Here is a 21882-nt window from a genome sequence, read left to right as displayed (position 1 = left end):
TGCCTGGATCTCTTAACTTTTGAGTAAACTTCTCTTGAATAATTGCACTACACTCTTCAGTTAATGTAACTATTTTATAATCCTCCATTTTTCTCTTATTAGACAATATCTCCTTCATAAACTTCACATAACTAGGCATTTGTTCTAGAGTCTCTACAAATTGGATGTTAATGTGAAGTTTCTTAAATACTTCAAGGATTTTGGAGAATTGTTTGTTAAGATTAGCCTTTTGAAACTGTTGAGGATATGGAAATTTTGGTGGAGGCTCAGTGTATTTTGGTTTTTTTATTTTTGGAATGTCCTCGATAACCACCTCTTGAATTGGAATAGAAACATGTTGATTCTCTATATTCTTCCCTTTCTCCTCCACTGTAGGTCCATCATACTTAGTCCCGCTCCTCAAAGTGACAGCTTGACATTGTTCTTTAAGATTTACCTTTATGGAACTAGGCAAATTCCCTTGTTTTCTACTAGAGAACATTTGAGCCAATTGACCTATTTGTCTCTCCAAACTTCTGATTGAAGACCTTGTCTTTGTCATAAATTAATTTAATTGGTCTAGCTGAATTGTTGGTGGGTTCATTTGAGGATGTGGTGGTGGATGAGATGGGCGTGCGTTTGGATCATAATATGGTCTAGCATGTAATCCATAAGTTGGTTGATGATGGTGTTGTTGAGGTGGGGACTATGGATATTGTGGTTGTAACCCTTGATTATTTTTCCAAGACAAATTAGGATGATTTTTCCAGGCATGTGTATAGGAATTTCAATAAGTGTTGGATGCAGGTCTTGAAAAATTACCTATAACTTGTGCTTGTTCCAAGGGCATATTATTCACATCTGTTGAGCAACTAGCTGTGCTCGGGCATTCTTCATAAGAATGAGGTCCTCCAAAAATCTCACAACTCACGAAATTTTGTACTTGGATTGCTTGTGCGGCAAGATTAGTTTGCTGCAATTGTTTTGTTAAAGATGCTACTTTAGCGGTCAATAGCGCTATTGGATCAACTTCTAAGACTCATGCTACTTTCTTGTTCTCACGCTCAGTAGGCCAATTATAATTATTCATAGCCATCTCTTCCAAAAGTTCAAATGCTTCATTATCACTTTTTCTCATAAACGCTCCTCTCAATGCTACATCTATAATTGTTCTTGTATTTCCCCCCAAACCATTGTAAAAAGTATGAACTAACAGCCACTTCTCTATTCCATGATGTGGGCATCTCTGTTGCAAATCCTTAAATCATTCCCATGCATCATACAAAGACTCCCCATCCAGTTGATGGAAGTTGTTAATCTCTCCTCTTATTCTGGCTGACTTAGTAGAAGGAAAATATTTACCAAGGAACTTCTGAGCCAAATCTTCCCAAGTAAGTATAGAATTAGCTTGTAAAGAATTCAACCAACTCTTAGCTTTGTCCCTTAGTGAAAATGGGAATAGTCTCAATCGTACAACATCGTTACTCACCCCATTCAATTTGAATGTCACACATAACTCCAAAAAGTTTGTGATATGTAGATTTGGATCTTCATTTGGTAACCCCTCAAATTGTACACAGTTTTGCACCATCTGAATAATTGAGGGTTTTATCTCAAAATTATTAGCCTCAACAGTTGGAGGACGAATGCTTGAATGTATCCCCATAACAGTAGGTAGTACATAATTCCTTAATGGTGGATCAACTTCAACTGCATTGCCCATATTTTCATTGTTGTTGATAACATTATTTGCGTTTTCAGCCATGGTGTAGTCCAGCCTTTTCTTTCTCTTTTGATTCTTTCTACACATTCTCTCAGTTTCAAGATCTAATTGTATGATTTCCTTTTGTCTACTTCCTCGCATATACCAACAATTCCTGAAACACAATATATCCTTGATCCAAATAAATGTTAAGCAATAAAAATAAAAAAATAAAAATACCAAATTAGAACAAATAACAATTAACAATGATATTAGAAATTAAGTTCCCGACAACGCTGCCAAAAACTTGATCGCAAAAATATATATACACGCAAGTGCACGCAATCGATTCAAGCAATATATGATAAGAAGAGTATTGTCCCACGAAGACTTTTTTCCAAGTACCACTAATTGTTCTTTAAATTTCTATTTGGCAACTAAATTTTTTTTTTTTTTGGAATTTAATTCTAAAATTGAAAATAACCTTAAACAAACACAACTAATTAAAAAATTTAAATCACTATTAAAAAGACCTATGGTGTTAATTTCATCAACTTTTTATTCTACTAATTTTATTAATCAATTCTATATTTCTTTCTTCCTATTCTAATAGCAGGTTAACATAATTCGATTCGTATTCTTTTTCAAGATATAAGATCTCAATCTATATGAAAGTTTTCTACATCTTTGTGATAAACTTAAACATATAGAGGGCATTAAGCATTGAAACCTAATTACTACACAAGTCATACAGGTACTTTCATCCAATATGCAAACTATGTCTATATAATGGTAGCATATTCAATTCACATCTTTCGAATTTTGAATTAAAATCATAAAATCAAGCAAATATTGATCAAGTATTTACTAGCACTAAACACACATTATATAGATTAGAATAGAAATACAAGTGACTACATTAAACCTTAGATAAAAACTATTTAGTTCATATCAGACATGACTAAATAAACAAAATAATAAAAAAAGAATATAAGATTCATAAACTTAAAGAAGAAAGAAAAATATAAAACTGCAGAAAAAATTAACCTCAGAATCAAAATTAGTCTCTAAAAACGTAATTAAAGACTGACATAATAAATTAATTAAACTCTAAAAACAAATTTGTAGTAAAAAAATAAGGAAGTGTGTGTTTTTTCGTGTGTGGGCCACAACTTGACCTTCTTTGGGTCGCATCCCATGTCTGCTTTGGAGACCTTATCTTTCGTGTAATGGCTTCAGGCACTGCGACTCTAAAATCTCAATTCGCAACCCGTGTCTAAGTATTTCCTTAGCAAAGCCTTTATTTCCCTCTTGAGTCGTGACTTTAATTCAATCAAGCAACTATGTGCCTCTGAATTCTCCTCGAGTCGTGACTTTAATTCAATTTTTTCTCAGATTAGGTCTTTCAACTCATCTGTTCATCAAAACCTGACCTTCAATCATCCTTAGCATCTTCTTTAGTCCAACAACCGCCAAAAGCCTCATTTTCCACCATTTTCACTTCGTTTTGCATTTTTCTTGTGATTCATCGCACCAACCTACAACAAAGACAAACAAAAGCGTAATCTTGCATAAAACACACATAAAAACTCATGATTACCACAAAAATACATTCTAAAATAACCCTAAAATGAAGTTATCTTCGAGATGTTTCCTTGAACATATAAACTATTTATATGAGAGAGAAAATTTTTATTGTTTAAAAATTGGGCCCACCATGCCAATTCGTTGTGCATTATGATTGTTTTTCCAAAAACCATTTGATTAGGGATGGGCCACCGAGGTGAAACTTTTAATAATCCCATTTCTCTCGCAGAATTGTGTGAACAGCGTGTTGTCGAACTGGGTTCCATTGTCTGAAACAATCTTCCCTGGCATCCCATATTTGCAAATGATGTTCTTCACCACAAAGTCCAAAACCTTTTTTGAGGTGATTGTGGCCAGAGGTTCAGCCTCTGTCCATTTGGTGAAGTAGTCTACAATAACTACTGCATATTTGACTCTACCTTTTCCCGTTGGTAAGGATCCAATGAGGTCAATTCCCCATAATGCGAATAGCCAACGAGAACTCATCACGGTGAGCTCGGTTGGTGGAGCTCGAGGTATCGAGGTGAACTGTTGACAGTTGTTGCAGAGCTTTATGTATTCAAATTAGTCCACATTTACTATTGTCCAAAAACATCCCCGACTTATGACTTTTTTCGAGAGGTTGTGCCCCCCAATGTGATCTCCACAAAATCTTTCGTGAATTTCTTCTACGATTTTCTTAGCTTTGGGTGGGGTTACACATCGCATTAACGGCATGGAAAATCCTCTTTGTACAATCTCCCTTCCAAGATAATGTACCTTTGTATTTTTTACATCAGTTTTTGGGCCTCGTTTTGGTATATAGCGAAGCTCCCAATTTTGAGGCAGTCAATTATAGATGTCATCCAAGTAGGTTGTGAGTCTACCATGTAAACTTCGACCTCATCAGACTCAGTTTTGCTCAGTTTTGCCAAGAACTCCACTGGTACCACGTTGAGTGTGTCAGCATCCCTGGTTGTTTCAAGTAGAGCTAGGGCATCTACATTCAAGTTCTATTCTTGTAGAACATGCTCGATCACGTAGAACTTGAATCGTTCGAATGCCTCTTTGACTTTTTCCAGGTATGCTGCAATCTTAATCCCCTGAGCCTAGTACTCTCCAAACACTCGGTTGACTACCGACTGAGAATCACTATAGTAGTGTATGGCCTTAACTTTCAGCTCGAATGCTACTTGGAGCCCTGCTAATAGTGCCTCATATCTAGCCTCGTTATTTGTAGCCTCAAAGCCAAATCTTAAGGATGAGTGAAACTTTGTTTTTTGATGGAGTTATTAAGATAATGCCTACCCCTCATCCTGTCTCATTGGAGGATCCATCAATATAAAGTCTCCACATATCTCTAGCTGGGGTTATGAATTCTTCATTGTTGATTCCTGTACATTCGAGTATAAAGTCACCCAAGGTCTGACCTTTTATTGTCATTCTCAGGTGGTATGTGTTCTCGAACTTCCCGAGTTCAATCACCCACTTTAATATTCTTCCAGATGCTTCAGATTTTGCTAACATTTGTCTTAGTGGTTGATCAATTAACACTTAACGGGATGCACTTGAAAGTAAGGTCGAAGCTTTCAAGATGTATGAACTAGGCACAATGCTAGTTTTTCCATTAGTGGATATCTCAATCCAGTTCCCATGAGCCTTTTGCTGACGTGTCTTTCTACTTTTCATCCTCCCAAACAAGTGCTGCACTGATTGCATGCTCGGTTGTAGCGAAATAATTACAATATTTCTCCCAAGACTGGTTTGGATAAGATTGGTGGCTCAGTGAGGTGATTTTTGAGAGCCTGGAAGGAGAGCTTGCACTTGTCTAACCACTAGAACTTCTTGCCCATCTCAAAAGATTAAAGAATGGGAGACACATGTCTGTGGATTTTGTGATGAACCTACTCATAGCCACCATTTGTCCCATTAAACTCTGGACATCTTTATGCTTTCGAGGTGAAAGCATTTTCATTAATGCTTTGATCTTATCTAGGTTTTCCTCGATGCCTCGAGCATTCACTATAAATCCCAAGAACTTTCTTGAAGATACACCTAATGAGGACTTTTGTGGGTTGAGTCTCATGTTATACTATCGAAGTATAGCGAAGCATTCTACGAGTTCTTTAACATTGCTATTATTGTGTTTGGACTTGACCAGCATGTCGTCCACATACACTTCCATGTTATTTCCAATCTATTCAGCAAACATTCTTTTTACCAGTCTTTGGTACGTCGCTTCAACATTTTTGAGCCCGAAAGGCATTACATTGTAACAGTATAGCCCTTTGTCCATCATGAAGCTCGTATGCTCCTAGTTGGGTTCATGCATTGTTATCAAGTTATATCCTAAATATGGATCCATGAAAAACATAATATCGTGACTATTGACGACAGAAACTCGTCAACGAAAAATGGATGGAAAACTCAATGACTTAATGAGAGACTTACAAACTCAAAAGAACTTGTATAAATTTCAAGAGAAGTTGCAAGTGAACAATAGAAGAGAACTTGTGTATTGCTCTTAGAATAGTCTCATGTTACATCATTTTCCAACCCGCCCCCCTCGATGATGAGGTGAGGCTGTATATATAGGTTATCTCTAATGGCTCTTGGTACATTGTGGTCCTGAAGAGACAAGGAGCTGCATATCTAGGCTGTAGGTTGTAGTGTTGTCGGTGGAGTGGTGGTCGACTCTAGTATGTGTCAGGGGTCTGCAAAAGTACTCCTTCCATGGCACCATACCGTACCTCCACTACTTGTCGGGTACGAACCTCATAGGCGTGCTAAGGGGGTACTTGCCATGTGCCATTCTTATATCGCCACTACTTGAAGGGTATTGGTGTTGTACACTACATTGGTTCCTTTTGTCTTGTTTGTACCTTCCGTACCTGTACGTGAATTCCATCCACTCCACCACTTTAATGGGCTGCATTTATGTCTTGAGCTCCTCAATATTTGGCTATGTAAGCATACTTTGGAATTACATTGGAACCTACGTGTGAGGTGCATCTTGCTGGTGGCACCTCCTCCAAAATGGGATAGGGCCTCTTCAGTGAGCTACATGCCTCCAGAGGATCATGAGGAATTGACAAGATGTTTCCATTAAATTTCTCAAGAGAGAGGTCCTCGATGCACACAATGCCTCATGTCTACGTGAGAGGCGAGAGGGTCTCGCAGGGGTGCGACATGGTGGGAGCACGCGAGGCGAGAAGGTCTTGCGGGGCACACAAGGGTGTGACATGGTGGCAGCGCGCAAGGCACGTGGGCCTTGTGAGGGTGCGACATGGTGGGAGCACACGAGGCAAGAAGGTCTTGCTAGGCACGCGGGCCTCGCAAGGGCACGACGTGGTGGCAGCGCTCGAGTGGAGAGGGTCTCGCTGGGCACGCGTGCCTCGCAGGGGCGCGACATGGTGGCACCGCGTCAAGCGAGAGGGTCTTGCTAGGGATACGAGTGTCATGGGGGCACGACATGGTGACAATGTGCGAGGCATGCGGGCCTCGTGATGGCGCAACATGGTGGCAACGCGTGAGGCGAGAAGGTTTCTCAAGGCATGCAGGTCTCGCAGAGGCACAACATGTTGGTAGCACACGAGGCTAGAGGGTCTCGCACATACATGCACCGCACGAGATCATGTTATCATTTAGGGTCTTGTTATGCAAGGCCTAGGGGTACGCTGGAGGGTCGTGCAAGTGCATGCCAATGAAGCCCGTGGACCTTGTGCTGAGATGCAAGGCACCCGAGCCTATTCCACTGAGGAGCATAGAGCCTCACTAGACCTCCTCTGCACATGTCGAGGTCTCGATGGCATGAAGGTCTTGTTAGGCCTCACACCCGCACATGAGGTGTGAGGCCCTCGGACTCTGCGAGGCACTATGCAAGGACCTCTTCTCGGGTTCCTTGCTTCTTTAATGATTTTCCCATATTCACATCACAAATGACTTCGTGAGGCCTGGGGCCTCACAAATGTGTGGCCTCTTGGTGGCATGTAATAACCTTCTACCTCTATCACGTACTTAACGCCTTCGGTGCCCCTTAGCCATTTAATTCAATAAGTGACCATAACTTTTTTCCTTGGTGGATTTTTAGAATCCACAGTGACTCCATGTTACATCAATGAGTTGGTCGATCGAAGGCAACGAAAAAAAATATTTCGGGCAAGCTTTGTTATGATCTGAATAATTGATGCAAGTTTGCCACTTGCCATTCAGTTTCGGAACTAGTATTGGGTTAGCTACCCACTCTGGGTAGAAAGCATCTTGAATAAACTGATTTTCCTTTAATCTGTCGACCTCCTCTTTCAAGGTTTTTCTCCTCTCGTCGAGGAGTCTTCGCTATTCCTATTTGCGACGCAAGCTTTTTTCGATGTTTAATGCATCACTTATGACATTGGGACTAATCCCAATCATGTCTGAGGGCGATGATGCAAATACATCCTGATTTTCCCTTTGGAAGCAAATTAATTTCTATCTCACTTCCTTTGTGAGGTTCTTCCCAACTTTTACCACCTTGGCGACTTCCTTCTCGTGGAGCTTAATGTCTTCGAGCTCTTTAATGGGACCGAGGTCGCCCTTGTCTTCTTCTATTCTGGGGTCGATTTCTTCTTTGACCTTGTACATTCTTCAATTAATTTCCTATATAAACACCAGTGCATTTGCAATGGAATGGCCTTTCCCCCGCATGGAGATACTATAGCTTTCTCGTGATGCTAATTGATCTCCTTTCAACATTTTGATACCACTAGACATTCAGAATTTTACGACCAAGTGCCTAACAGATGTGACTACCCCTAGCCCAATCAGGGCTGGTCTTCCGAGCAGGACATTGTACAACGATGGGGTGTCCACTGCTATAAATTCCAACATCTTATTTATCGAGACTGGATAGTCTCCTAAGGTGACTAGGTGTAGAGTCCCAAAACTTTACTTAGGTAGTTAGATAGTAGTAGTAGTAGTAGTAGTAGTAGTAGTAGTAGTAGTAGTAGTAGTAGCTAGTAGTAGTTATAGTATGATAGTTACTATGGATTTTGGTTCAAGCCGGGACTTAGTTGAACACTCGTAGCAACACTTATAGATTTTAAATGTTTAACCTATAGTTTAAGAATATTAATTATAACATAAGGTTTGATTAATGTTGCTAGTCATGAGTATGATATTTATTATAACCTAAGGTATAGATAGAGCCAATAGGAATATGACACATGTCATAAACATGATTATTAAGGAATTATGTATTTTAATGATAAAATAAAGAAATAGCAGCCTTAGCACCTACCAGAAACTGATAGGGTCGTATTTTAACTCAGTCAAAGCAGTTATCCAACCTTAATTAGGCTAAAAAAAAAGTGCAATTATGTGTTTAAAATATTCATGTAAGCCGATATATCGCATCTTGGAGTTGATATATCGCCTGACGAAGGATACGAAAAACATGTTGACGATGCACGAACATACGAACGGAGGATCGAGAATAAGGCAGAGCCGATATATCGCCACATAGGGGAGATATTTCACCCTTAGTAGATATTTTTTTTTAATATTTTTAAATTTTTTTTAAAATAAGCTTTGACTCCTTAGACCTACCCTAGATAGTTTTGGCCGAGTCTTCAGCCTCTGATTGACGAATATTCAAATATTTTCAATTATTATTCATTATTTTATTCAAGCCAAAAAGAAGATATTTTATTCCTAGAACTCTATAAATAGGACTTAGTACCCAGTCTTCCACTCACTCTTCAAGCTGTGATCAGAGACTCCAAGGTACTAGTGATTTCATAGAGTGATAAACACTTGGGTTGGGAAAAAGCTTTGCTATTCTTAAGCTTTATAAAATACTTGGGAAGTGAGGATTAGTGTATTTCAGTTTTGGAGTTAGACCAATCCTTAAGGTCAACTAAGGTACTCATGTTCTTTAAGTCTAGTTCTTTAAACTACTTTAGTTTTTCTTTAGTTCCTTCTATTTAGATCCTAACTTTTGATATTGGTTTTGATTAGGTTCTTGAAACTTAAATATCTTCCTTGGTAAGTTTCTTTTTGAAAGTTTAGTCTCACAATTATTATTTACCCTTTAGAAATACTCACCATTTTTATTGTTGGTTTTAGAAGTGTTCCAAGTCCCGCATTTGTTCTAAAAAATCCCAGTTTTGGTAAGGAAAATAGGATAGATCTTGTATTTTTGTATGATATGTTATGTTTTCTTATGTTGTCTGTTAACATTATGCATAGTATGTTTATAGACCTTGGGCATATGACTTTTATAGCTAACAAGCCCCAATAAATTATGGGCATATGACTTGCTTAGCTAGCAAGACCCCCACCAATCTATTGGGCATATCACTTATTTAGTTTACAAGCCCCAGGTAGTATAATGGCCATTGTGGTAGAATATGACATATGTTTATAGTATATGTGTTTATGATATAATTTATGTATGTATTTTATGTTGTTAGTAGATTTTCCTTGCTGGGCATTAGGCTCACTCCTTTATTTATTTTTTTAGTTTGAAGCAGGAAAATAGATACAAAGGCGGAAGGATTCTTGGAAGCTTGGCATGTGTGTTGAGGTGAATGAAGTGGATGAGCTACATGTCGATTCGAGGATGACGTTATTTTCTCTAGTCTCTTTAAATTACGTTTTTATGTATTTTTCGCATTTAGCTTTGTAAACAATTTCATTTAAAGTTATGTTTTATTTTAAAACAATGAGCTCATTTATGTATTACAAATATTATTGTAAAGTTTTCAATAAAGTTATGAATTGTTCTCATGTAAGTTCTCTTCAAAGTAGTAGTTATGTCTAGTAGGTTTAATGATCTAAGTCTTAGAAATAGTTGGGTCATCACACTGGGATCTTGATTGATCCTGTACTGGTGATTCCCTCCCATGAGAATCTATACAGGGTCATTGTAGAAGCTTTTAGGTCTTGAATAGACAACCTCATTTTTTCTAGTGTCGCCTTATAGAGGATGTTGACTAAGCTCCTGCTATCAATGAGGACTCGGCGAACCCTCTTACTTGCGAGATGGAATGTTATGACTAGGGGTTATTGTGAGAAAATTGGACGTGGGAAGCGTCTTCTTCGGTAAAAGTGATCAGTTGGGTTTTGACCCTCCATTGTTTTGGAGATCACGGTTCAGGTACGTAACGAGATCCATCTCCCATTTTCAGCTCTTGGACGTACCTCTTTCGAGCATTTCTGCTCGCCCCTGCAATGTGAAGTTCCCCAGCAATGATCATCACATCCTCTCCATTGATTGAAGGAGGTCGATTATCCTCCCTTGCAGGTGGTGTCAGAGTTTGTAGAGCAGGTTGAGTTGACGCTACCCTTTGATTAGCCAAAGCCTGAGCTTGATTTTGATTTCACACATTGTTTGAGGTAACTCCTCGAGATCAGTACTTTGATCTTGTCTTTCAACTATCTACATTCCTTAGTTGAATAACCTATGTCTCTGTAGAATCTAGAGAGCTTATTCGAATCCCTCTTGCTGTGTTGATGTTGCATTTCTTCAGATTGTCTAAATGGGACCTGATTTTCATTTGCGACAAATATGTTCTGATGAGTGTATGTGAGGTCGGTATACATGGTGTATATGGAGAAATTCTTATATCCTTTCTTATTTCTATCCCTGTTTTCCTCGGGGTTCTTTTCTTCATTCTTCTTTCTCTTAGAAGAATGATCTCACAAAGGTTGTATCATGGATGATGTGGCTGAGTTCATAGTTGTGTTAATGTTGGTCGTTGTATTTACTGAGGGGGGAGGAGCCAGTTTAACTGCTGACCTCACTTCTTCTACATTGACAAACCTCGGAGCTCAAGTGGTGAACTCAGTTATCTTTCTCAGGGGCTTCCTTTGCATATTGCCCCAAGGGGGATTTCATGGTAATACTCTGACTCGCACTGCCATGAGATGACAACCATCATCAACGTTGCAAGCTTGGGCTATCTCTATATTAAACCTTGCCAAGTAACTCTTTAACGATTATCCTAGTTGTTATCTTATATTTGTCAAGGAGGAAGCCTCGGGCTTAATACTTTTTGAATTCCTTAGAGAGTCGTTCCCATGACGAGATCGAGTGCTTTTGAAATTTGTCAAACTAACTCTTTATTGGTCCAGTAAGTGTGGTTGGGAAGATCATGCATCCAAGCTTGTATCCGACATTGCTAGCCCTCAATACTGTATTGAAGGTGATCAGGTGGCTGCCAGGGTCGGTAGTCCCGTCATAAGGTGCCACTTGAGGTATCTTGAATCTATTTGGGAAAGGCATGCTCGAGATATGTGGAGCAAAGGGCCCGAGCTCCTCATCTGACTCCCCCAGAGGAGCCTGTACCATTGGGAGCTAGATATTGTTCACAGGAACTCCAACTCCTTGTTTCAATAAAGAGTTATAGTAATTCTCGTGCACAGGTTGTAAGGGCTCCCTTTGAGCATTTAAATATGCCCTCAGGTTCTATTTTGGCTGGTTGGATTGCCCTCGGTTCTGGTTCAAATGATCTCAAAGATCAAGATTGTAATGTCCCAAATTCACTATTAAGGCTAAATGCCTTGGTTACTATTGCAGACGGGCATAATCAGATTTATATGTGGAGTTGTTGACGGTGAGAACTCGTCAACCAAGTTAAGTTAGAAAATTAGAAATGTAGAGATTATCAAATGAAAAACTTCAAAGATCTAATTGGAAACTCAAAGAACAGTTGCAGAAATAAAATGGTGAAATGAACTTGTATTTCCTATGGTGTAGTGCTACAGTGTTTTTTCCAACCCCCTTCCAAGTGGAAGTGGGATTACTTTTATAGTGGGCTCTAATGGCCCCTGATACATGGTGGTCCAGGGGGCCAAATGGTACATGAGTATACTATCAGGAGAGTGGTCTCAAGGGTAGTAGTGTCAGCTCCAGTACATGGTCAGAATCCATAGGGATGTCTCCACTACATACTGAATACGAGTGTCAGAGGTTGTCTGGTGTGGACCGTAACAAGTACTTCACTTGTACGGCCACTACTTATCTGACATGGGCTTAGTATCCGTACTTCTTCTAACTTGGTGCGAATCTCCATGAGGCACCTCCAATGCACCCTTATTGGTGTGTTGGAGAGATCCATGATTTTACCTCTTGTTGGACTTAGGTAACAATGGTGCCCAGTAGGTGGCGCTAATCTTAAGGGGCGAGATAAGACCCCTCTTGTGAAGCCAATTTTGGGGAGGTAACCCCTAGTGGTGTGGGTGAGGCCCGGTAGGGTCGAGTGCACCAATAGGAGGCATGATTCAAGCCTCCACGAGATGCCTCCATCGAGGCGTGGCTAGAAGGCGCGAGGCCCTCGCGAGGCTGCTGGGCACGCCCTCTCGTGAGACGCTTCCAGTGAGGCGCGAGGCCCTCGCGAGGCTGCTAGCTGCTAGCCACACCCTCTCACGAGACGCTTCCAATGAGGCGCGATTAGGAGGAGCGAGGCCCTCACGAGGCTACTGGCTGCTGGGCACAACCTCTTGCGAGACGCTTCCAGCGTGGCGCGGTTAAGAGGTGCGAGGCCCTCGCGAGGCTGCTGGGCATGCCCTCTCGCAAGACGCTTCCAGTGAGGCGCGGCTTGGGGGTACGAGGCCTGTATTTAGGCATTTAGGGGACTTGAGTATGTACTTTGGGTCTTTCACAAGCATGAAATTTTGAGCATCCACACTTGCCCCCCAGTCTAGGAGAGGACCTTTAGGTGCTCTGGTAGACTCTTCTCTTTGATTCTTATAAATAAGCCTTCATGTCAGGCCTATTATTTACACTTCATCTCCTTAGCTTAGTGGCATTTAGACCCTTGTTCTTTTCAAGAGGTAAGGGGTTCAATCCCCCACAATCTCCCTTTTCCTATTTTTTCCTTTTTTTTTTTTTTTTTTTAGTTCATTTCTTGTATGTCTATATCCATACAGATATTTGAGGACTAAAACACCTTTTTCCTTTGTTTTTGTAGACGCGTACTTTCAACCACTTGCCTCTATTTGACTGTGATGGCGCTTTTGGCCCTCGACCTCCTTTTGACCACGTCATTACCCAATTTTACTTGCTCGAGGTATACTTTCTTTCTCCCTTATGTTTATTGGGTCCAAATTAGCACCACTAAGGATGGGGTACTTTGGCCTGAGCTCGTCGTGAGTTTGCCTTGATGCATGCCCCTTTATTCATAGCCTTTAGTGGGTCATTTAGAGTGTTTGTGCCTAGAGGTTTTAAACCCATTCCTTTCTGTTTTGTAGCAATACTCCCATTTATACATGAACCCTTTTTGCTTTCGGGACAAGTTCTCATGGCAAGTGAAGGTCCGTTCGACATTACCCCGGGGGTTGAGTTTGTTGAGTTGTCTTCAAACTTAGAGTCCCTTGAGGAAAATCCTTAACATGGCCATGAAACCTTAAGGCAGGCCCGTATTCATCATCTCGAGCACATGGCTGAAATTAGGCGAAAAATTTGGGTGGTAGAGAGCAAAATTGACTCGGTGTTGAGGGGAGATAGAGTACCTTTCCTTCTTGACCTTAGTGACCATGTAGCAAACCTTAGGGCTACCCTTTTAGATTTGCAGGTGAAGTTGGAGTTTATGGAGGGACATCTCCCGCCTAAGCCTCCTAGCCTGTTCTTTCCTGATGACTGTCATGGGGTCGTCCCGTCTTCTCTTCAGCCCTTATTTTCGATCGTCCCTAGTTTAGCGCTTCCGCAGCCGGTGCCTCGATGGAAGTCTCTTGCTAGGAAGAAAAAATGGAGGGTAAAGTGTTCTGTCTCCTCCTCACCTTTTTCTTTTGGTTTTGCAGATATGTCGAATAGAGGACGACGACAGGTGTCTACTGATGACTACGACGATGCCCCCCTATTGGCATCCTCCCTAGTGTCCCATGTGTTCGAAAATAAATTGATGGAAATAGTAGAGCACTACCGTGTTCCTCCGGAGTACGCATTATACACCCCTTCGGACAAGTGCCGGGCTGGCTGCCCTAATACTTGCTTCGTCGCCATTAGCGAGCATATTCTGAATGCTGGTGGTACAATCCCATTACACCCGTTCTTCATCAAGGTTCTCAACTATTTTGACCTTGCTCCACTTCAGCTGGAACCCAACAGTTGGCTGACCTTGAGCTGCCTCTTCATCGCGTTTATGGAACTTGTCCGTTATGCTCCTACAGCCCAAGAGGTGCATTTCCAAATCCAAGGGATTTTATTTCCTGCAAAAAGCCAATACTGCAGTCCCCTTGATAGATGGCGCTGTGTCCAACCCGGGGTCCTGGAAGCAGGACTTTTTCTTTGTGCATGGCCCCCTTTCTGTTCGTGAGCACCTTCGTTCTGCTCCCAGTAATTACTTCAAGCCACCCTTTTTTTTTTCTTTTCTTTTTGAAACTTATAGTTTTATAACTTAAGTTTGTGTCGGTAATGGTGTGAATCATGCAGAGCATTTTTCCATACCTGTAGTTTTTTTGTTCGGAGGTGACCACTGTGAACACATTCCTCAGTGTTGATCCCCGCCGTGAGAAACGCTACATACCTCTTCACCGTGGAAAAACTCAACTTTTACAAGTTATCCCTGGTTTCAGATCTCGGGTTGCTGTGGACTCCTCCTGGGTCAAAGAAGATGAAGGATGCCTCGACTGAGCCTCGGTCGGGTGAAGGTGAGGCCGAGTATGTGTCGGAGGAAGTCTCCCTTGGACACGGGCAACCTCACCAGATATCTTCATCCCCTGGGGAATGCCTTCCCTTTGCCCCATTCAACCTTGACATGGCTTCCCAATCCCAGGGTCAACAGGCCATGCCGGGGCATTTTGTTTGCCCCGATCCTGCGAACTTTGATGCTTTTCCTCAGGCTCCCCTCCTCCCCAGTCCATCAGGAGCTTACTTTCCCGATTTTCCTGCACCCCCTCCTGATCTACCCGGGGCTCATTTTTTCGATCTTCTTGCGTTCCCTCCTGTTTCGGCGAGCGGGTCGTCTGTCCTTACCCAGCCAGGTACCCTTGGCTCGGAAGGGGCACCCTGGGTGGGCTGAATGGCGGCCTCTTTTGGGCGGCGATATGTCTAGACTGCCTCAGGCCTTCCCAAAGCTGATTGGAGTGGTCTTGGGAGTGTCACTATGTCGGATCTTGGGAAGACTCTTACGTGCTCTACTGCCTGGGTGAGTTTAGGCATCTTATGTTGGCCTTATATCTTTTTATCCCCCCTTTTTTTTGTTAATCATCACTGTTGTTGTTATTTTTCTTGTGCAGGCCTATACTGTGGCTCAGCGGTTTGCCGACTCGGCTCACAACATTTCCACATCGAATTCTGAGAAGTACCATCTTGCGGTTGAGGTCCAAGAGCTCAAGGGGGAGCTTGCTCAAACCAGGTCTAGGCTAGAAAAGGCCTTGGCGAAAATTTCTGCCTCATCGAAAAAGAAGAAGAGGGTAATTGCCAAGGCCATGATGTTGCAGGAAAGGGTCACCAGCCTAGAGGCCGAACTCCAGGGTGCCAAGGCTACCACGGCTGCATCGCGGGAGAGGGTCGCTTCCTTAGAGGGTGAACTTAAGGGTGCTAGGGCTGTTGCAGTCGCGTCGCAGGAGAGGGTTTCTTCCTTAGAGGCGGACAGTGCATCTATTGAGTATAGGTCAATAGAGCGCACCCTTTACGATGTATGGAGGTAGGATCCAAACTTCGATTTCTCCTCCTTTGGATAGCACGTCGTTGCCCGGGCAGCTGGGTGGAACTCCCGTAGCAGGAGGCCTTGAGATCATCACTTCATAATTTTTGGCAGTTAGTTTGCTGTGGATGTATGCTCGTTCGAGCCTTATTGTGCTTGTAATAATTTTTTTTAAAATCTTTTCATGTTACCAAAACGCTTTTTTTATATATACTTATGTAGTTATTCATCTCTTATTCCTCTGTGTTTGAGGTCTTTTTGAGCCTGTATGATGGGGTTTGGTAGGTTCCCCTTTTTTATTTATCAGGCTAGAGGTCCTTTGGAGCCCATGTGAAAGGGTTCAATGGGTCATTTTTTGGTGCCTCTTGATTGTTCTTATAAGGATATATTGACCCCTTGGGTTCTAGCTATCCTTTTATATATTTTTGCGCGCGCTTATTATTTCTTGCGAGAAGCGTCCTTCTCGTCATTATTCATAGTACTATTTTTGCAAGGGTCTCTTTTAGGACCCTTTTTGGTTAGACGGCTTCGTGGCCGCTCTAGGCTTATTGGCGGGTGCTCTTTCTGGGGCTTCTCCCTTTGAGAGAGTATCTACCTTTATTTGGAAGTTTGTTGTTATTTTTTTTTTTGTAAGACCTTTTGGCCTCCTTGATGTTCATAAGGGTAGCTAATCCTTGTGAACTTCAGGAGATGCCTTGCAAGGTCTCCTCCCTATTTGTTAGGGTTCACCACACATTTTTTTTTTAAGGAATTCGTTTAAGGCCCTGATATAAGGGGTCCTTTTGGGTTCCTCCTAATAGAGGGTCCTTTTTAGGATCCTCCTTATACGAGGAGTCCTTTTTAGGATCCTCCTTTTTAGGAGCCCTTTTTAGGATATGAGGAGTCCTTTAAAGGAACTCGTTTAAGGCCCTGATATAAGGAGTCCTTTTGGGTTCCTCCTGATAGAGGGTCATTTTTAGGATCCTCCAGATATGAAGAGTCCTTTTTAGGATCCTCCTGCTTGCTGTATGTTTTGCCTCTTGTCCTACCTCCCCAAGTGTCTGGTGCAATTTATTTCGGCAGGCACTTTGGTTGATGCTCGCATAGAGAAGAAAAATAACATGCGAAGTTGTGAACAATTTCATTCATAGTAGGTAGGTTACAACGATATATATATATATAAAGTTTACATCTACTTGGGAGGTTATCTAGGCAACCTCTTTGATTCTCGTCTACTAAGCAAACATAACATGCAACAAACTAAGCACAGATACTGCTTGCATTGGATGTGGAAGTCTCACTGGTAGTACTTCTTTAAGTGTTCCGCATTCCATGCTCGAGGCACGACGGTGTTGTCCATGCGCGCCAGCTTATAGGTGTTTGGTGGTATGCACTGAGCGACCTGGTAGGGTCCTTCCCAGTTCGCCCCCAGTACCCCTACCCCCAGGTCTCACGTGTTGGAGAGTACCTTCCTCAATACTAAGTCTCCTACCCTGAACTTTCTCTCTCGCACCCTTGAATTGTAATACCTCGCTGCCCGTTGTTGATATGTGGCCAGCCTTAGTTGTGCTCTTTCTCTCTTGGCTTCCAGCAGGTCCATGTTCCCGACCAACGCTGTGATGTTAGCCTGGTCATCGTATGCTTGCGTGTGGAAGGAGTTAACCTTCATTTCTATGGAAAGGATAGCCTTGCAGCCGTAAACCAAGGCGAAAGGTGTCTCCCCAATGGTGGAACGAGGGGTGGTCCTGTAGGCCCAGAGCACATTTGGGAGTTCCTCGACCCAGGCCCCTTTCAACTTTTCAACTTAGTTTTCAAGTTCCTTTTCAGGATCTTGTTGATGGCCTCTACTTGCCCATTGGCTTGGGGTGTACTACTGCGGAGAAACTCCTCCTGATTCCTTTTGCCTTGCAGTAGTTTTCGAACACCCCTCCTTCAAATTGCGTTCCATTGTCAGAGATGTTCTTGTAAGGTACTCTGAACCTGCAAACAATATGTTTGTTGACAAAGGTGGTGATCTGCTTAGCCGTTATGTTGACTAAAGGCTCCGCTTCCACCCACTTAGTGAAATAGTCCACCGCTACCACCGCATACTTAGCTCCTCCTCTTCCGGTTGGCAGTGCCCCTATCAAGTCAATCCCCCACACAGCGAAGGGCCACAGGCTGGTCATGCTCACCAGCTCATTTGGTGACTGTCGTGGGTAAGTCGCATGTCTCCGGCACTTGTCACACCTTCTCGCGAAGTCACTCGCGTCCTTCTCCATGGTAGGCCAATAATACCCCTAGCGGACGACCTTTTTCTCCGTGGACTGCCCCCCAGCATGGTTTCCACATTCCCCTTCTTGTATCTCTTTTAAAAAATTTGACGCCTCTCCCTTATCAACCCACCGCAGGAGTGGGGTAGAGAAGCCTCTCTTATATAATATTCCATCTACTAGGGTGTACTAGGAGGCTCTGTAAGCCAGTCTGCGGGCTTCTTTCTTATCCAAGGGCAAGGTCCCGTCATTTAAGTACCTCCTAATGGGTGCAAACCATGGCTCCTCGGAGCTCTTGACATTGTTGATTCTCTCTTCGACTATGCTTGGCTTGGGGAGATATTGGACCAGTATAGACTCAAGCATATCTTCGTCTCGTGTGGAGGTGAGTTTCGCAAGTGCATCGGCGTTCGTATTCTGCTCCCTGGGGATCTGTTTGTAAATGTGGAAATTTTTCCTTGTGAATTCTATTCACGAGTGAAGCTCTATACTACGAGACATCCTAAAAGGGCGTCACATAATGGTGAAGGAGTTGGGATAAGAGAGTCACCCTCACTAGGCGAGGGCCTTCGCCCGCTTGCCAATCCAAACTTCACCCTCGCTATGCGAGGGTCCCCAGCTGGTCGTCCGCGTGCGCCCCGTTCAATCAGGCATCAAGCCTCGCCTGCACTCGGGAGAAGAAGGTCAGCCTCGCTACGCGAGGTACCCTCGCTATGCGAGGGTGAGGCTTTGTTGTGGCATCCGTGCCCCTACCCTCGCGATGCCTGCACCCGGGGGGAGGAGAGGCAGCCTCGCTATGCGAGGGTGCTGCCTTGTTGCGACGCCCGTATCCTGAGCCATGCCTACACCCGAGGGAAAAGGGCCAGCCTCGCTATGCGAGGGTGTGGCCTTGCCACGACGCTCATGCTGCGAGCCTCGTGTCTATGCGATCCGCATAAGCCGGCCCTGACCCCTGGCGCCTTGACTTCTCAGGACACGCATAGGTTGAAGCCTTCTTGACATAGGCACGTGATCACTTGGAGGAACCTTGTTGATATGCCAAATGAACATGGAGCATTGAACGGGGATTGATGAGGACGACCGAGTACGGAACACGTGCGCTGACACGGGGCATACGGTTGTGGAGAGAACAGAGGCACAACCCTATGATCTGTGTCTGAAGAGTAGTGGCGGTACGGACCTGTACGAAGAGTAGTGGTACCACTTGGACACCCCCGACCATACGCCAGAGCCGACAGTACTTTGTCCTGGGCCACGACTCTGACACCATCAGGGTAGACACCACTACGCCCTGAGTCACTACACTATCAGAGTACCTGTGTACGTCCCTGTGGTCTGGGACTTGTTTGTATCCTGGGCCAATAGAGCCCCCCCCCCCCTATAAGTAGGCTCCAACCTCTCAGGCTAAGGGGTTGGAAAACTAAATGTATGAAAGAGACTTAAGAAATATATGTTTCTGTTTTTCATTGTGGCCTGAGTTTCCTTCTGTTGATTAGAGTTCTTCCTATCTAATTCAAAGCTTTCTATAGTATAGAGATTAAAGTTTTCTAACCATCAATCGTTGACGAGTTCTTACCATCAACAGTTTGGCGCCGTCTGTGGGAACGTAAGCACCAAGATACTGTTCTGCCATTACTTCCGACAAGGAGAAATGCCAAGACGTTCGAAGCGACTCAGGGAGCCTCGAGAGGTGGAGGTTCACCTTACCGGAGTCCAGCTGAAGGCCTCCATGAAGGATCCACCTCCACCCCGAGACGTACAGCCCCCAAGGGACCCTGAGGTTCACGAGAATGATAGGGAGGCCTCGTCACCGGCCATCTCGCCCGGTGAGAATCCTCCAAGGACAACTACTGCACCACCCGGGAATGCCAACGAGTTCCCTCCTCCCAAACCACCACAGGTACCGAACTCCGGCCGGCAAGACCCGGGCCCCTCGACGCGTAGACATGACTAACAACCCCGGGTCCATTCCGTGAGCTCAAGTTCTAAATCTCATTTCTATGAAGAGGAGATTCGTGAGCTGCACCGTAAAAATCATTGACTAGAGACTACCCTGGAAAACATTCAGGAGGTGCTGAATGGCCTGTTGCAAGGTAAGTCGAATGTGACCTTGCCCAAAAGGAAAGAGAAGGGTCGGGAAACCACTGTCCCAGTAGACAAAGGGAGGACCAGACACTCCACCAGTAACACCCCCAGGGAAAAGCTGCAAGAGTGTCCTAGACCATCGAGGCCACCCCAGGAGCCAAGGCAAGGGAACAACGGTGGCTCTCGCAACGACATCGAGGTCACCTCAAAGAGGACGCCCTCGAATCTACGAGAGGAGCTCAACAAGAAAAGGGCGGATAAGAAAACTACCCCTCCTACTGTCCCCCAGGACGGGAAAGGAAAGGAAGATGTCAACCCGTCCATGTTGAGAGACTCCCTGAAGAAGAGGAGGCAAGACCTCGATACGGAGATGAAGAGCCTACGGAGTAAGATTGTCACCACGTCTGGAGGGCAAAGCCTTGAGGTGGAGTTCGACTATGAATCACCCTTCACCAAAGAGATCCAAGCCATCCGACTCCCAGCCAACTTCAAGGAGCCTTATATGACCCCGTATGAAGGAAGCACCGACCCCAAATACCATCTAGACACATTCAATAACTTGATGAAGTTGAGGGGGATAAGTAGCGGGGCTAGATTCCACTGTTTCGCAGTCACGCTGAAGGGACCCGCATACAAATGGTTTAAGAGACTTCGACCGGGATCCGTCAGGTCTTGGCAACAATTTTTAGATGAATTTCTCCAACAGCATCATGCCGTGAGCGATTACACAATGCCGGGCACCAACGTCGCCAATGTAAAACAGGGCGAAAATGATAGCCTAAAAAACTACATCCATAGGTTCAACATGGAAGTAGCCAAAGTGGGGAGCCTGACCCACAGAGAGTTAAAAATGGCCATCATCGCCGGGGTGCTTCCGGGAAGCAAATTGTGGGATAATATGCTCAAGAGGGAAGTCACAGATCTAGATGACTTCTACGAGAGAGCACAGAAGTATATTCGTGTAGAGGATGGTCACGCGAACTTAAAGGCAGGAATGTGCGAGTCCCCTGCACAGTCCCCAACTAATGAAGGGTCGAATGGTGCGAAGAAGAAGAGGGCATACGAAGGGTCGAGGGATGATCAACATAGAAAGCCCAAGCGGGGAAGCGACCATAGGCAAACGGCTTATACTTTTTATATGGACCTGACAGATACAAGGGAGCATATCTACCTCACCAATGAGAAGAGGGTTCCCTTCAAGAAGCCCCCACCAATGAGGAAGGATCTGTCCCAGAGGGATCCCAATAGATACTGCCAATACCACAAGGATATTGGTCACACCACAGCAGAATGTATCCATTTGAAAGAAGAAATTGAGGAGTTCATCCGCAGAGGGCACCTAGGCCGGTATGTTAGGAGAGAAAGGCCGAAATCGGAGGACGAACTAGTCATATCTAAGACGGAAAAAGAAGCTCCAGAGGTCCAGGGAGAAGTGAGAACTATTTTCGGAGGTCCAGGGCTTGGGGGAGACTCCCGGAAAGGACGAGATCGGTATGCTAGAGAAGCCAGGCGAAGTCCACCACCCTGTGTCATGAGTTTGGAACAACGACCCCCGAAAAGCTTCAAGGGAGAAAATGACTCGATCACTTTCACTGAGGAGGACGCGCGGGGGGTACACTTCCCCCACAATGATTCGTTGGTGTTGACAATTCAGTTGGTCAACCGGCAGGTGCATCGAGTCCTCGTAGACAAT

The 21882-nt window shown here is 43.8% G+C and overlaps 1 non-coding gene across 1 annotated transcript; it reads left to right on the top strand.

The window, feature by feature from the left end:
* The first annotated feature begins 1205 nt into the window (after positions 1-1205).
* Positions 1206-1312, top strand: LOC133793057 (small nucleolar RNA R71). Its single transcript, XR_009874519.1, has one exon. It is a non-coding gene; the product is annotated as a small nucleolar RNA R71 (small nucleolar RNA).
* The last annotated feature ends 20570 nt before the right edge of the window (positions 1313-21882 follow it).

Source organism: Humulus lupulus, chromosome 7 (genome assembly GCF_963169125.1).
Source record: "Humulus lupulus chromosome 7, drHumLupu1.1, whole genome shotgun sequence".
Taxonomy (NCBI): Eukaryota; Viridiplantae; Streptophyta; class Magnoliopsida; order Rosales; family Cannabaceae; genus Humulus; species Humulus lupulus.
Note: the sequence above shows the minus strand (reverse complement) of the source record. Positions and strands in the feature narration are given on the sequence as shown.